The following is a 17,153-nucleotide window of genomic DNA, read 5'->3' on the forward strand; positions in this document are numbered from 1 at the left end:
GTAGCTGGGACTACAGGCACCTGCCACCACACCCGGCTAATTTTTTGTATTTTTAGTAGAGACGAGGTTTCATCGTGTTAGCCAGGATGGTCTCGATCTCCTGACCTCGTGATCTGCCGACCTCGGCCTCTCAAAGTGCCGGGATTACAGGCATGAGCCACTGCGCCCGGCCATTTTATTTTATTTTTTAAGACAGATTCTCACTGTGTCATTCAGGCTGGAGTACAATGGTAACATCTTGACTCACTGCAGCCTCAAACTCCTGGGCTCAAGGGATCCTCCTGCCTCAGCCTCCTGTGTAGCTAGGACAACAAGCATGCATCATTATGCCCGGTTAATTGTTATATTTTTCTGGTCAAGCACGGGAGCTCACACCTGTAATCCTAGCACTTTGGGAAGCAGATCACTTGAGGCCAGCCTGGCCAACATGGTGAAACTCCGTCTCTACAAAAAATATAAAAGTTAGCTGGGCATGTGGATGCACACTTGTAATCCCAGCTACTCGAAAGGCTGAGACATGAGATGTGCTTGACCCTCGGAGGCAGAGCTTGCAGTGAGCAGAGATTGTGCCACTGCACTCCAGCCTGGGCGACAGAATGAGACTCTGTCTCAAAAACAAAAAAAGATATTTTTCTGTACAGATGGGTTATCACTATGTTGCCCAGACTGGTCTCAAACTCCTGGTCTCACATGATCCTCCCTTCTTGGGAGTTTTCTGTAAGTACTAGGAAAATGGTTTTTCCACTAGACCCAGGACAGCACACATGTGGAACACCTGCCCCAGCTCCCCTATCCTGAACCTGCTATAGATATTGCCAACTGATCGGGATTCTCTCTCTCATTTGGCACAGATGCAGCTTCAAAAGGCTCAACAGCAAGAGTTAAAATATATTGGGCTTCTCTGTTCTGGTCCATAGAACTTCCCTGCAAGCACCTGGGCATGATACACACACACACCTGCACACACACTTGAGGATGTGCCCAACGTGAGCAGGAAAAGATACCCTTCACTGAGCCCAAGTGGTACCTGGCATGGTGCTGGGTATCCCACCTACTGGCTCCCCTTTCATCCTCCCAGGCCACCTCAGAGGGAGCCCTTAAAATCCTCACTTTTGGCCGGGCGCGGTGGCTCAAGCCTGTAATCCCAGCACTTTGGGAGGCCGAGACGGGCGGATCACGAGGTCAGGAGATCGAGACCATCCTGGCTAACATGGTGAAACCCCGTCTCTACTAAAAAATACAAAAAACTAGCCGGGTGAGGTGGCGGGTGTCTGTAGTCCCAGCTACTCAGGAGGCTGAGGCAGGAGAATGGTGTGAACCCGGGAGGCGGAGCTTGCAGTGAGCTGAGATCCGGCCACTGCACTCCAGCCTGGGCCACAGAGAGCGAGACTCCGTCTCAAAAAAAAAAAAAAAAAATCCTCACTTTTCTGGTGAGGAAACAAAGCCCCAGGGAGTCACAGCCTGGTGCCAGTCACGGACTCCCCAGGCCAGGACGGATGTTTCCAAGCATGGCTTCAGCTCAAAGGCAAAAGAGGGAAAGGAAGGAAAAAGGGGAGCCGTGAACACCCAGCCACTCACCCCTCGTTCCGCCCTGGTCCAGCCCAGCCATGGGGTAGGAAAAGAAAAGGAAACTGAATATCGCAAAGCCACCCGATGTGGCAACGTTAGTGGAAAGCCAGAATCAGGAACTGAGAAGTGAAGACAACATCGCAAAGGCAGGAACCCACGTGAATTAAAACAACGTCTTTTTTCTTCTACTAAAAGAGACCCTCGCAGCACTGTCAGAAGAGGAGCCAAGCCTGGGTACGTTGGCAGCCCCAGGGGACTGAGGAGAGCGTGCCCTGCCACAGCCTGCCCCTCTTTGCCGGTCCCACGTGGGTGAGGAGACAGACGCCAGCCTGGCGCAGGTCCCTCACATCCTTCCCCGCCACCCTGCACCAAAACTGTCTGGCACTGGAAGTTTTTACAGATGTTTCCTCAGTTCCTGCCTGAAAGTCAGGGCTTTACTGACCCATTTAACAGAAGGAAGAACAGAGTCCCAAATAAGAGAAATAGTTCACCTGGGGGCCCAGACGAGGTGGCAAAAGCAGACTCAGAACCTGGTGTTCTAGCTTCCAAGCCCCGGAATCCTCCTGGACAATGCTGCCCACCTCTGAATAAGCAGTGAAGTGCAACTGAGCCTCACATGCGCCATACACTGTGATGTGCACTTCGGTTGCACAAAGTACTTCTCAGAATATAGTTTCTAGACCAGCCATAGCAGCATTACCTGGGAGTTTGTTGGAAATGCAGAATCCCAAACCCCATCCCAGACCTACAAAATCAGAATATCTGAGGGTGGGACTCAGGAATCTGTGTTTTTGCAAGACCGACAAATGATCTCGATGCGTGCTTGAGTTTCAGAACCTATGAGTAAGTACATTTATTAACCCCATTTTACAGATGAGAAAACTAAGGCTAAGCAATTTGTCAAAAGTCACGGAGCTAGGATGGGGTGTAGCCAGGACTGGTTTTTTTCTTTTTTTTCTTTTTTTTTTTTTTTTTTTTTGAGATCCAACCTTGTTGTTACCCAGGCTGGAGTGCAGCGGTGTGATCAAAGCTCACTGCAGCCTCAAACTCCTGGGCTCAAGTGATCCTCCTATGTCAGCCCCCCAAGTAGCTGAGACTAGGGGAACATGTCATTATACCCAGTCAGTTAATTTTTAATTTTTTTTTTAGATGGATCTCACTGTGTGGCCAGGCTGGTCTTAAACTCCTGGCCTCAAGCAATCCTCCCGCCTCGGCCTCCCAAAGTGCTGGGATTATAGGAGTGAGCCACCATGCCCGGCCAGGAATAGAATTATTAACCCCTTGATTTTACTTCTGCTTCCAACAGGCAGCAGCTGTGGTTCCAGATTGAGCAGATCAGTCAACATAGGACTGGACTCTCACTCTCTCTCACTCTGCCCCCCTCCCGGGAATCTTAAGATCCTTAAGTCCCTCGCTGTGCCAGCCCCAGGGGACCCTAAGAAGAGAAGAGTTCATCTCTTGGGTCTCCCCAAGCACTCAAGATCCTTGGGGTGAAACCATGAGAGACAATGGTGTGCTGGTCAATGTCTAACAGGGAGTTCTCCAGGAGAACAAGAGGCTCTGGTTTGTGGGGTTTGCCGCTTTCTGCGGTGTAAATGCCCCCACTGCGGCCAACATCAAGCTACCAAACAGGACACTGCTGAGCGGAAGAAATGTGCGCGATCAGCGCACCATGGGACAAAGGCACAGTGTCACAGAAGTAGGAGGAGGAAGGAGGGAAGGGGCTTTGGCAGCAGAGCGGGGAGCTGGAGCCAGCCTAGGATGGCACAGAGACCTAGGATGGCACAGAGACCCCAGCTCTCCCACCCCCCCCCACCCGCCCTGCCCAGGCTTTGTCCCTATGTTCGAAATATGTCAGAAACACAGAATTCACTCCAAGTGGCCCTTTGCTTATTGTTTCCTAGAACAAACATCTTTTTCTGTCTGTAAAAGTTTCTGACATAAGTAATCCATGTACAACATAGAAAACTAGGGAATACATGTGCGTTAAAATGAAGAAACTAAAAGCACAACTTTCCCGTATGTAAATACATTGTTACAACATTAAAAACAGGTAGTGCTCTGTACTCCGCTTTTCTAACTCAGCAGTACCCAGTGAACATCCTTTCACATCAAAAACAGAGACCAAGGCCCAGCCCGGCGGCTCACACTTGCAATTCTAGGGCTTTGGGAGGCCAAGGTGGGAGGATCACTTGAGGCCAGGAGTTCAAGACCAGCCTAGGCAACATATCAAGATTCCATCTCTACAGAAAAAATAAAACAATTTAGCTGTGCATGGTGGCACGCATGTGTAGTCACAGCTACTCAGAAGGCTGAGGCCGGAAGATCATTTGAGCCCAGGAAGTCAAGGCTGCAGTGAGCTATGATGGCACCACTATACTCTAGCCTGAGTGACACACAGCCAGACACTGTCTCAAAAAAATAAAAAATGAAAAAACAGAGACCAACACTATTATCAATGATGGCCTGAGTCCCATCACAGGAGGCTCCAAATAACCAACATCGTGTTGCTGGACAGCCAGGCTATTTCCAGCTGTCTCCTACTGTAAGAGAATCCACGTTGCAACACATGTATGGCCACGAGCCTGTTCGATAATATTCCTTAGGATTACTTCCGAAGCTTGATTGCTAGGACAAAGAGTGTACCCATTTTTAGGCTTTTGGGATACACTACTAGGAGGCATTTGGCCATTTCCTCCTTTAACAAGCACTGAGCACCTCTAGGCTACCTAGAACTCTGCGCTAGGTAGCATGAGAGAGATGAGAAAAGGAAGTTGGGTTTTGACCTTCAACCATGAGATAGTGAATCCACAGTGAAAAGTGTTGCCCAACACTGTGCCTAAGGGCTGGCACACAGGAGCTGAGTGAGTGAATGAATGAATGAACAAACTAGGGTTCGCTGGAGGATGCTAAATGCATCTCCCAAACTCAGAACAAGACAAAACCAAGTAGAAATGGTGAGGACCCAAAGTGCAGACACAGGGAGGGGCAGGGAGCTAGAGAAGGGGAAAGGCAGGCCCTGGACAGGAGGGACCCACCACCCACAGCCCACAGCCCAGAGCTCAAGGTGGGGTCTCTGTCTCCACAGCCATAGCCCCAGAGCAGACTCAGAGGTGGGGAACCAGTCCAGGGCTAGGATAAGTTTCTTTCTTCTTCTTCTTTTTTTTTTTTTTTTTTTTTTTTTGAGACAGAGTCTCCCTCTGTCACCCAGGCTGGAGTGCAGTGGCGAGATCTCAACTCACTGCACCCTCCACCTCCCGGGTTCAAGCGATTCTCCTGCCTCAGCCTCCCCAGTGGCTGAGATTACAGGTGCCCGCCACCATGCCCAGCTAATTTTATATTTTTAGGAGAGATGGGGTTTCACCATGTTGGCTAGGCTGGTCTCGAACTCCTGACCTCAGGTGATCTGCCCACCTCAGCCTCCCAAAGTGCTGGGATTACAGGCCTGAGGCACCGCGCCCCGGCTTCGGATGAGTTTCTACTTCAATCACGGTGAAAATTCTGATTTTTTTTACACTAATATGCAAATCCCATTTTCAGGAAGAATGATAATTGTGGACAAAATCTTAAAAGTCCATGGGTCTCTTTTTTAATGTAAGCAAGTTTTCTTGCTCAAAAGTAAAGTTCAGAAAAAAATCTAATCAAATTGAATTTAAGTAAGCAAAGAAATTAATACTAGAGGAAATCCAGGTGGCCTCGCCCCACCCAGCCTAGCATCACCTGGGATCCGGCTTATGAGGAGACCTGGACACAGGCCCAGGGCTTCCAGCTTCTCATCCAAGTCCCCAGAGTCAGCCTGACCACCGGCTACAAGGCCATCTCCTCTCCTGGTCAGAAACAAACACTGCCCAGAGCTCAAGGTCACCTCCTCCAAGAAGTCTTCCCCAGCCACGGACTGAAGTTAGTGCTCACCTGCAGCAGGGTGTAATTAAAGCAAGATGCCTTAGGATCAAATCCCAATCTACCACATTTTGCTGTATGACATTTTGCTGTATGACTACCAACCCTGCAAGGTAGCTCTGAAGATCAAACAAGATGGTGTGTATAAAGTGCATGGTTCAGGGCCCAATACCCAGTGACGGGCAAATGGAAACCCTGATCCCACAGTTTTTTTTTGTTGTTGTTTTTTGGTTTTTTTTTTTGAGACAGAATCTTACTGTCGCCCAGGCTGGAGTACAGTGGCCTGATCTCGGTTCACTGCAACCTCCACCTCACAAGTTCAAGTGATTCTCCTGCCTCAGCCTCCCAAGTAGCTAGGATTACAGGTGCCCACCACCGCGCCCGGCTAATTTTTGTATATTTAGTAGAGATGGGGTTTCACCATGCTGGCCAGACTGGTCTCGAACTCCTGACCTCAGGTGATCCACCTGCCTCGGCCTCCCAAGATCCCACAGCATTATATGTTGCCCCCAACCATACTCTCAACCGCTTTCCAGCCTCTCCATCTCCTCTTTCTCCCACCTTCCAGTTCACCTGGCAGCAGGCTGTGCATATCAGAGACACTAGTGACAACCATCACATGCCTGTAGTGAGAACACACTGAGCCACCTCTTCACACATGTTACCACGTTCACGTTGATCCTCCCAATGGCCCTACAAAGGTGGGTACTCTTCTTACAATGGAAAAACCAGGGCCTAAATTAATTTTTTTAAGTGGACCAAATTATAGAAGCAGAGGGAGATAGAGCCCGGATTTGAAGCCGGGTCTATATGGCTCTGAAGTTCACCAGGCCATCCTGCCTCTCTCGGCCCTTTCGAAACAAACAGTAATTGACTGGCCGAGCTTCCTAGATTGCCTGTACCTTCTCAAAATAAGGCAAAGCTCACCAGGCAGGTAAGGGTTGAAATGACTCCTCTTTTCTGAACCCTCCAGAGACCAGTCTGCAGAGGTCGGTATTGAGTGTGCCTGCCCACGTTGATCATAAACTCCACCTGTTGCTTGCTGTGCAACCTTGGGCAATGGACTCTTCAAGTCTTTATTTCCACGTCTATAAAATGGGGATTTAAAAAATTCTATTTATTTTAAAGACAAAGTGAAATAACGCAGGTAAAGATCTCAGCTTAGTGCCTGGTGTCCAGCGAGCAACAGAAAACAGGATGATTGTTTCTGTGGCCCCAGCCAGTCCATCCAGGGTTGCAATGTGTGCTGAAAATTCCCTTTCTGGGGAACCGCCTGCCTGGACCTTAAGAGGGAGGGCCCCTGGCCTCCCGGGCTGCCCTCCCATTTAATCCCATCTCTCCCTGAGGTTAATCTCCTCGTTCATACGTGTATTTCATTTCATACAGTCATCTCTGCATGGTCTCGTTAACCAGAAACGTGCAGCATATAAACGTGGATTTATGATGGGGTCTGGCTCCTACATCCTGTTTCAGGGGCAACACTGGGCTCTCGCCCACCAGCTGGGAAACACTGATGGAAGGTGGCGCAGCGGAGGGCACCCCAGCCCCCTAGGCAGGGGGCCACACAACAGCCCACACAGCCGTCAGATGAAAGTGGCCTCCCGTACGTCAGGAATCTGACAGTGGGCACAACCTGGGGCCCGGCCCCTCACTCAGGGTATGGTACAGAGGACCCACATCTGCCCAGATCTGTTTGCTGTTTCGGGTGGAAAGGAAGAAGCGGGTAAGATTGGCACCCCACTCTCTTTCCTTCTTTCCACTTTCATTTGAAGAAAAAGCACTATAAAGTAGAAACTAATATTTTTTTACAACCCCTTAACAGCTTGTCCTCTGTGCTGACAAACTGTAAATAAATGTCAGTTCCTTGTTATACATGTGGTTTATTTTAAACACGAGCAGAGGAAACTGAGTCTGTTATTGAAAACTGATTTGTGTATGTATGACGTGTGCGTGTGTGTGCTTCCATCTGGTTCTGAACACACAGATCACCCATCCATCTCTCTTTTTACACTTTGCTCTTCTTCCTCATACTTTTTTTGTGGTAAAAAAAAAAAAAAGAAAAAGAAAAAGAAAAAGAAAAAAAATGCACAGCAGGTCAGGCGCTGTGACTCACGCCTGTAATCCCAGCACTTTGGGAGGCTGAGGCAGGCGGATCACGAGGTCAGGTGACCAAGACCATCCTGGCTAACATGGTCTCTACTAAAAATACAAAAACTTAGCAGCGCATGGTGGCGGGCACCTGTAGTCCCAGCTATTCAGGAGGCTGAGGCGGGAGAATAGCAAGAACCTGGGAGGCAGAGCTTGCAGTAAGCAGAGATAGGGCCACTGCACTCCAGCCTGGGCGACAGAGCGAGACTCCGTCTCAAAAAAAAAAAAAAACAACCCAAGCCTTCCACAGAAACGAATTGTAATGTCTGGTTCCAAACACTTTTTCATTCCACATAGACATCCCGGGGAAGGGCAAGCACAATATTTCATGGCTTAAGGAGTTTGTATTTTTAATGTCTGATTTAGGAGGGGGACATTTCACTGGCACAGATGTGCTCCCAACTTGGCCCTATCACCCACCCACCATGGGGAGCTTGCACATGGAGAAGGCCTTCGGAGGACCCCAGGCAGCTCCTGACCTGGCAGCTGGTCCCACCAAGGCAGGCCTTCCCTAACCCAAACCTGCCTTCCATCCCAAGACAACCCCAAAACCTTCACTAAGCATGCCGACCATCCCAGGGGCTGTGACAGGGTCTACCTTGGCACAGGCTCCTGAGCAGCGACTCAGCCTCTCCACCGTCCCTGCCCCGGGGCTGGCAGGGACCTCCCCTCCCTAAGCAGCGTTACTCAGGAAATCACACATTTGGTGTGCTAGTAACAATTTTTCTTTCTTTTTTTTTTTCTTTTGTAGGGACAAAATCTTGCTCTGTCACCAAGGCTGGAGTGCAGTGGCTCCATCATAGCTAAGTGCAGCCTTACCCTCCTGGGCTCAAACCATCCTCCCGCCTCAGCCTCCAGCTACTCAGCTGGGACTACAGATGTGCACTACCACACATACCTAATTTTTTAATTTTTTGTAGGGACAGGGTTTTATGATGTTGTCCAGGCTAGTCTTGAACTCCTGGCCTCAAGCAGTCCTCCTGCCTTGGCCCCTGGAAGCACTGGGTTTACAGGTGTGAGCCATCATGCCCGGCCCAATTTTTCTAATAGACAATAAAATAAACACAGGAAGTAACATGTTCCTAACAGACAAAGGAATAAATATATATAAGTAAGAAGAAAAGAGAACCATTCACCTATCAGCCACCTGAATCCCACAAGCCTCCGGTGCAATGTCCCATTTTGGGGACGGTGGGCATGGGAAGTGCTAGGCACCTCTGATAAAGAGGTGCACGTCAGTTGTCCTAAATGGATCTCCAGGAACCCACCCAGCCCACTGGAGTTGAGCAAGGGCTGAGTGTCGCATGCCAAGGGCGGTGCTGGGCAGAGGACAGTGGGAGGGGTGGGGGACATGCCGGCTACACACTCTGGCAAGCAGTGAAGCACTCCCCCAGCCCGTGGCTCATCCACCCCCAACGGCCATTAGCAGAGGGGTGGAGAGGGTTGGAAATCATGACAAGTTCCACTACTTCCCAAGTGTGCCTGACCACCTGCCCCCAGGGCCCAGGGACGCGGGCTGTGCATTCCCTACGCACACCAGACAGGGCCAGAGAGACCCACCAGGCCGCGGGAAGGCTCAGGGGAAGCTGAGCCAGAAGGCACGGCCTCAGAAAGGTTCAGCGATGGGAAGGGATACCACTGAGGGCCAGAGCCCCTGGCAGGAGGTACGTCCCTGAGCAGCGGGCACACTGAGCCCTTCCTGCCCCAACCACATCTGTCTCATCCCACAGCCCTGCACGGCCCCACACTTGCCAGATGTGGCCACCCGTAGGGACCAAGTTCATTTTCTGCGTGTCCTGTGATAATACTTGGTTATGTTTATTTAACTTTCTGCTTCGAATGACGGAGAGATGGGCCAGGAAAATCAGTTTGGCTCCCTTCAATCAAAACATAGCGGCCCACACATCATGCGAGGACACCCACACAGAGAAGCTCTCCCACACCATCAGAAAAAGCACATCTGGTCCACGTCTGGCAGGGGCCGGCCCTGGGGGCCCTTGGAAAAGCTGCCTGGTGCAAAGCGGCATAGGCTGCAGCGGTCCCATGCTCTGTGTGTCGCCCACAGCGCCATGCTTCAGCGGGCGGCAACAGGTTCAATCTCCCCACCCAGGCAGAGAGGCCTCAGAGAAGCCTTGTGTTCCACCACACACAAGCCGGTGCAGCCTGTGTGTAGTGGAACCAAAATGTACACCCAGGTCCTGCTGGCCCCAGAACCCCCAAGAAGGCGAGAGGGGGACTTTGGGGAAAAGGAGCATCCGAGAGGAAGGTCCCAGAGGCTCCGCTCTGCACCTGGGAGCACAGATGTGGCTGCCTCCTCCTCCCCTAGCAGACCACACGCTGGCTCCCAGAGGGGAGAGGTGGGGATCCCCAGATGGGTTAGCACAGCTGGAAAAGGCATTCCTGCTCCCACTTCTGATGGCCTCCAAAGTGCCTCCACCAAGCCCTGAGGCATCTGAAGCCTGCTCCTGAGACTGGAGACAAAGACACCAGGGGCTGGAGGGTCCCCCCGGGAGCTCTTAGCAGGACACCAGGGGAAGCCTTCTGAACAGCATGAGCGTGAGAGCTCACCCAGCTGTCAGGACCCAGGCCCCCAGCCTGCATCCACCCATCTTCTCCTCCCACTCCCAGCTCCTTCCCTCGAGGACAGGGCACCCATGTGTCAAAGCTCTGCCCATGCCCCATCTCCTGCTGACAGCACCCCTTCCCCACTGCTTGGCCTAGAGATATGCACACGGAAGGCTTGGTCCACCCTTGGGAAGACAAACACAGGGAGAGGCCCCAGAGGCCTAGGGTGGTCTGGGGTCGGGGAGGCTGGGGGAGTCCTGGCACCTGGAGATAATCTAGAAGAAAGAACACGTTCCCAGGCTCACAGACTCCTCGCCCCAAAGAGGACAGCCAGAGAGGGGCCTCTGCCAGCTCCTCTGCCCCCAGCCCTGACACACACCCTTCCTACTTCCTGATGCTCCAAGCCATGCACCCACCTGCTCCCTTCCAGACAAACACCTTCCTGTCTCAGGACCTCTGCTACTGCTGCTCTCATTACCCAAAACACCCCCTCCATGTTGGAGGCCCCCACCTGACCTCCGCTATCCAAGAGGCCTTCCCAGATCCCTAGATAAACAGACGCCTCCTCCTCTGGTCCCCATAATCCTCTCTGAGGGCCTGGCTCAGTTGAGACCCCTGGGCACATCAGGGTCCCCTATGCTGTGAGCTCCCTGAGGGAGAGCCCCATCGTGTTCCTCCTCCTTGCCCCTCACGCCCAGCTCAGGGCCTCGTCTCTGCAGGCAACTGCCATAAGTTGGTTAAAATGAATTCATGACAAGCCCTTTGCGTTGTTACTTTTTTTAATCTTCCAGACTGTAGGACAAATAAATAAATACAGGTGAGTACTCAGGGAAAAATAAAACTACCGGTAATGCCCCTCTCGGAAATGCCGTGGGTATTTGAGGGCAGTCGGCCCTACCGGACACTTCCTGTGCATTTACACTTTCTCTCCTTTAACAGAAGTGGGGCCTGGGGCATGTCTGAGTGGTCTTGAGGCCCTCGGGGTGTGCAAGGCAGCGCTGAGAGTCCGGCCACAAGAAGTTCACGGGCCCACGAGGACGTGGCCAAGGAGGGGCATCAGGGTAATGGGGGGTCTTGAAACCACATCTTAGGAGGGGAAGTGAAGGAACTGACGCTGTTCAGCCCAGAGGGGCAGGCTCAGGGGGCCCTCAGAGCTGTCTTCAGGCATCTGAAGGGCTGTCACAGCAAAGACAGACTGCGCTGGCTGTGTGGCCTCAAGGGGTCAAACCGGGACCAACCAGTGGAAGGCACTACAGAAAGATTGCAAGAAGCAGCAGATGGGACGCTATCAGCAGAGGCAATGAGGGGTCTGCTTGGGGGTAGTGAGGCTCCCGGCATGGGAGGGGACCAAGCAGCGGTAGAGAGACCCCCAAGCAAGTTAAGGCTCAGCCAGGAGAGGAGTTAGAGTTGGCTTTGATGGGATCTCAAATGATCACAGGGGAAATAAGTAGGTACCAGAAATAAATACTGGAGGTGGAGGAGACAATGGCATCACTCTACCCCCAGCCCAGCCCACGCTGCCACCCAGAGTGTGCTTAGCAGGGTCCCATCTTCTGGTTTCTCCAGGGAGACCAGAGATCTGAATGTTTATAGGAATCACTCCAGTTTTTAGATAGGCTGACCAAACTTCTCGCAGGCCAAATACAACCACTGCAGGCACTGCAGGCTGCAGATCCCCTGGTCGGACAAGGAGCTCACAGGGCAAACGAGGCTACTGAAAGAAAAGGGAGCCATTTCAGGGCCCGGAGGAGCAGCCATCCCCACGGCACCGGAATGGGTTAAAGTCTGAGTTGGCTCTCTGCTGCTCCAGGACTACAGCTGGCCTTCTACCCCCACCCCCGCCCCTGGAGGCCCTGTCAGCTGCCCAGGCCCCGCCTGACCGCCCGCCTCAGCCACCCAGCCTGGAACCCCAGATCTGGGAACAGGGCAGCTGTCCTGAGGCTGGCTAGCCACCGCCAGCCAGAAAGAGATTCCGTTCCCCATGCCCCGCTGAGAGCCATTTGCTCATCTGGGATGGATGCCACAGGGGCAGAGAAGCAAGCTCTGTCCCGCTCTCCTCTCCCCTTCCTCCTGCCCCTAGGCCTGTGACAGGGAGCAGACCTCTGGTGCCACCACAATCAAAACTCCGCTGAGCACCGGCGACTAGGCGGGGTGCTCCACACACAAAGCACTCCTGTCACCTTCCTAGTGATCCTGCGGAGAGTCATCAACCATCCTCATTGCACAGGCAAGAAAACCTATACTCAGAGAGGTTAAGACACTCACTCACAGTCACACAGCCAGCAAGTGGCAGAGCTGGGATTCAAATCCAGACCTATGCAATTTAAAATCCCACACCAAGCCACTGGGCTAGAGGGTCCTGGCTCCCCCATGTCTACATTCCCCATCCACCTGGTTGTTTTCTAGAAGCTACAGGCACCTGCTGCCTGACTGGCTGTGAGAGGGGAGAGAAAGGACATAGCCAAGGCTACTGATAAAGACTGGGATAAGGAGGCTGGGCGTGGTGGCTCATGCCTGTAATCCCAGCATTCCGGGAGGCCAAAGTGGGTGGATCACTGGAGCCCAGGAGTTCAAGACCAGCCCAGGCAACGTGATGAGCACATCTCTACAAAAAATACAAATTTAGCCAGGTGTGGTAGCATGTGCTACTCAGGAGGCTGAGGTGGGACGATCTCCTGAGCCTGTGAGTTCTAGGTTGCAGTGAGCTGTCATTGTGCCACCACACTCCAGCCTGGGCAACAGAGTGAGATCCCATCTCAGAAAACCTAAGTAAATGAATAAGTGAAGTCCTGAAGCAGTACTGAAGTAGCTGATTGGGAATCGTTTCTCATAGTCTGGAAAGTGAGAAAGGGTGAGGGGCTGTACAGTGTACTTCCATTTGTGTGGGGGAGGGAGAGAAATACACACATTTTCATGTGTCTGAGCATATGTAAATTGCTGTGGAACCAGACACAAGAAACTAGGACCAGCAGTGGCCTCCAGGGAGGACAGTGGGTGGCTGAAGGAGTTTCTAATTTTGCTCCCTGTGCATTCATTAGCAATTCGTGTGTTTAAAAGTGTGTGTGTGCTCTACTTAAACCCCCTGCCACACCACCAGGGGCATCCACCCTTGCCTTGGGGTACTGCATTTTTGCCTTCCCACCTTGGTCCACTCCCCTAGTTCTAGCCCTACTAGGCGGTGGGGCTTTGGGGAAGTTCTTGCCGCTCTCTCTGAACTCCCAATTCCCTGTGTGTGTGAATGACATTAGACTGGACTTCCCCCAAATCCCCACTCACCCTGGTGCCCTACAGGTCTGCCCTGGTGACTCCAACCCCACAGCCCAGAGCTGGCCTAACAGGCAATGGCGCACTTCACCGCCAGCCCACCCTGCGCCCCGACTCCAGGTACCCGGAGCCTTCTGAGGTGGCAGGACAGGCCACCAGGAGAGCGGTGACAGCCAAGCAGACACATCTGTCCTCCAGGTATCCACTGCCCCAGCCTCGGATAACAGCAGCACCCCGATCACGCCCTGAGGAACCACCCCTAACCCTAACCTCAATGGACTGCCAGTCAAAATGCCCTGCCCTCCCCTGGGCCATGGCCCAGGCTCATGCTTAGATCTGCCCAGGGATCGATCCTCAAGCAGAGCCACACAGGAGACACGGGAGGTGACGAACTCCCGCTCCGTGGCAGCTCCCGGAAGAGAACATCCATTACCTCTCACTCCTGCATCTCCAGAGCTGCCCCAAGGCCTCCATCTCTCCATGCATTCATACTGTTGGCTCCCTCTTGGCCTCCTGTTCAAGTCTCTTTTGGCTTAAGTTGTCCAGAGTTGGCTTCTGTCACCTGTACCACCGAACCCTGCTGGACAGGAAACCAGCACAGTGGCCGAGACAGCAGCTGAGACCATGGGGACGGTCCTGCCATTGCAGCTGACTCAGAAACCACCCAGGAAAGGCCAAAAGCTCTTTGGGCAGGAGTCAGGAGTCCACACCCGCCCCCAACTCTATAAATGCCTTGGAGAATTGGGAGGCCCCAGGTGGGCTCCTGCAGAAGAAGCTGGAGAAAGAAAACAAACAGCTCCTTCCTCAAGGACATTAGCAGGATTTGCTGAACTCCCACTTCTTCCTCCTGGAAGGCCCAGAGGACGCAGGAAGTGACAGCTCCAGGGAAGGCATGAGGTCAAAGGCTGTGGACTGCCAGGGTCTGAGAGCCAGGCCCTGAGGAGCCGGAGCTTCAGAGACAGAAGGCCCTGGGTCAAGGTCGCAAGTCCAGCCCTCAGCAGCTGGGGGACCCCAGACGGGGCCTGTAACACTGAACCTTTTCAGGCATCACCTGTAAAATGGACATGATTCATCTGCCTTCCCGTGGGCTGTGGGGGCTGGGGAGATGACATCCCCGACATGTCCTGTGCCCAGGATAGACCGCACCTACCCTTTCCAACACTGGGGCAGGATCGGAGGACAAGCAGGACAGGCGTGGGTTGTGCTTTCTCAGGTGGGCAACGGAGGCTCAGATACTTGTTCCTGAGAAGTACAAAATTACTCCAATCCTCCAAGGTCCTCCTGAACAACCCAATCAATTGGCTTGCCTATAAGATTTGATCCAGAAAAGTTTTGCAAGTCACTATTGTCCAAAAAAAAAAAAAAAAATTAACCCAAAATGAGTTTACAGATCGACAGGCCTAGCACCCCATTTCTCTACCTCACTCGAACCCAGGAGCATGACCCAAAACAGGGCTCTGATAGGAGTGAGCCTGGCATGTGAGCAGGCAGCCAGGAGGAGGTGACATCCCCCACCTCGGGAGTGTGGATGACCAGCGAGACGGAGGCGACAGGAGGCAGTCGGGTCTCTTCTGAAGCAGCCCCGGAGCACTGGCCCTCTCGACTCTGCAGCAGGCATCTCTCCTGACCTCCTCTTTCCCACATGTGTGTCCCGGAATGCCACCTCCCAAGCCACCTCAGGGAGGGCAGCCTGCTGGTTGGGGCCTCAGGGTCTGAGATGAAACCAACCAGGCTCACAGCGGGGCTTGGCCACTCATTGGCTGTGGGACCTTCGGCAAATTACTCAGACTCTGAGAACTTGAGTTTTTTAATCAGTAAAATGGGTCAAAGAGGGCCTACCTTAGTGGGAGAATAGGCTGCTCAGTAAATTTGGCCATTCTTATTAATAACACTATTATTATCCCTTTCCTGCCCTGATACCCCCAGCCACTCCACCAAAACGAACCAAAAAAAGCAGCCCCCTAGGCAGCAGCTGCGCAAACATCTTGATACCGGGTCAGGACAGGAAGTTATCTGGGAGTTCCCTAACTTTCCATGAGAAATCTAAGGCAAAGACCTAATTTACAAGGGAAGTGGGAGGCCCGGCACCTGCTTCTGCTTCATCAGGCACAGTGGGAAACTGCCAACTCAGTCTAGTGCCCCACTGGACAGATGGGGAAGCTGAGGCACAGGGAGGTGGTATGATGGGCGCCAAGTCATACAGCAAACAGGAGGCAGGGCTGGTGCAGGAGATCCAGGCAGACTCTGGCAGGGCAGCACTGCCCAGCTGTTTTAACCCTTGGAGTACTGACAACTTCGAGGCTTCCAGGGCCAGCCAGGTAACATTAAAGGGTGAGGAGGGCTTGATGCATACAACAGGGAGTCATAGGTACAAGGAACAGAGCACGCGGGCGTGGGTATAAGCAGGCAGCACCGGCCCATCCTCACTGTACGGGAACCGGATCTCCTGATTGCTCTGAAGAACAGCTAGAAATCTGGATTTTTGTGCAACTTTCCTGAATTTTAAGTGTTACGTCCTAATTCCAAACAAAAAAAAAATTATTTTTTTGAGACAAAGGCTCACTCTGTTGCCCAGGCTGGAGTGCAGTGATGCAATCTCATCTCACCGCAAACTTCACCTCCTAGGCTCAGGCGATTCTCCTACCTCAGCCTCCTGGGTAGCTGGAATTAGAGGCGCCCACCACTACGCAGGGCTAACTTTTGTATTTTTAGTAGAGGCAGGATTTCACCATGTTGGCCAGGCTAGTCTTGAACTCCTGGGCTCTAGCGATCAACCAGCCTTGGCTTCCCAAAGTGCTGGGATTGCAGGTGTGAGCCACTGTGCCCAGCCAAAAACAAATTTTAATCCTGAGCAGCCAAGAAAACAAAATGATCCTGACACTGGATGCACTCCTTGGGTTCTCAGACTGCAACCCTCCCCCAGGATTTCAATGTAGGTCCTGAGTATTTTTGTTTGTTTGTTTTGGCATTGAGCTAAAATGACATGAGAGGTGCTTGGAAAGTATTTTTCCCTATAAAGCAATGTCTTGCTCAGGTGACTGAAATTCCACCATTAGCTACTAATTCCTTTGGGTCAAACAGTGCTCTCCTTGGATATTCTTTTAAAAAGAAGATTCAGGCAGGATGCAGTGGTTCATGCCTGTAATACCAACATTTCGGAAGACCGAGGAAGGAGGACTGCCTGAGTCCAGGAGTTGCCAGCCTAGGCAACATAGTGAGGCCCCATCTCTACTAAAAATTTAAAAATTAGCCAGGCATGGTGGCATGCACCTGTAGTGCCAGCTACTGGGGAGGCTGAGGTGGGAGGATTGCTTGAGCCTGGGAGGTTGAGGCTGCAGTGAGCTATAATCATGCCACTGCACTCCAGCCTAGGTGACAGAGCGAGACCCTGTCTCAAAAAAAAAAAGGAAGATTCCAAAGCGTTCCTTGTAAATGTCTTAGTCTAAAGGAGAGGCCCAAGCAATGCTTCAGTCCTGGAAAAACAAAGTAGTAATAATAACAATAAGAGTAGCAATAACTAACCTATACTGAGCAATCAGTATGCTCAAGGCACTATCCCAAGTACTGAGGACACAGTTGACTGCAAAGGCTTTTGAGAGGGTGAAGAAAAGCATGTGTCTATTTTAAATAAGAAGCTGCTAATATCTCCCCAAAATACCACCCCCAAGGCTGAGATCAGACACTTGGTGTCTTTCCAGCAGAGAAGC

The 17,153-nt window shown here is 52.1% G+C and overlaps 1 protein-coding gene across 7 annotated transcripts in view; it reads right to left on the minus strand.

Moving 5' to 3' along the window:
• The window catches only part of ZNF423 (zinc finger protein 423), a 364,117-nt gene that overhangs the window by 308,582 nt on the left and 38,382 nt on the right, over window positions 1–17,153 (minus strand). Inside the window, exon 1 of one of the 7 annotated variants that reach the window (XR_013411582.1) lies at window positions 6,397–6,551. The exons of 5 other annotated variants lie outside the window; for them this stretch is intronic. The gene's annotated coding sequence lies outside the window, so the exon portion shown is untranslated. Of the gene's footprint in view, window positions 1–6,396; window positions 6,555–17,153 lie in introns of those variants that run through there. One more of the 7 variants, XM_077985615.1, reaches the window with a different exon arrangement.

Source organism: Macaca mulatta, chromosome 20, assembly GCF_049350105.2.
Source record: "Macaca mulatta isolate MMU2019108-1 chromosome 20, T2T-MMU8v2.0, whole genome shotgun sequence".
NCBI lineage: Eukaryota > Metazoa > Chordata > Mammalia > Primates > Cercopithecidae > Macaca > Macaca mulatta.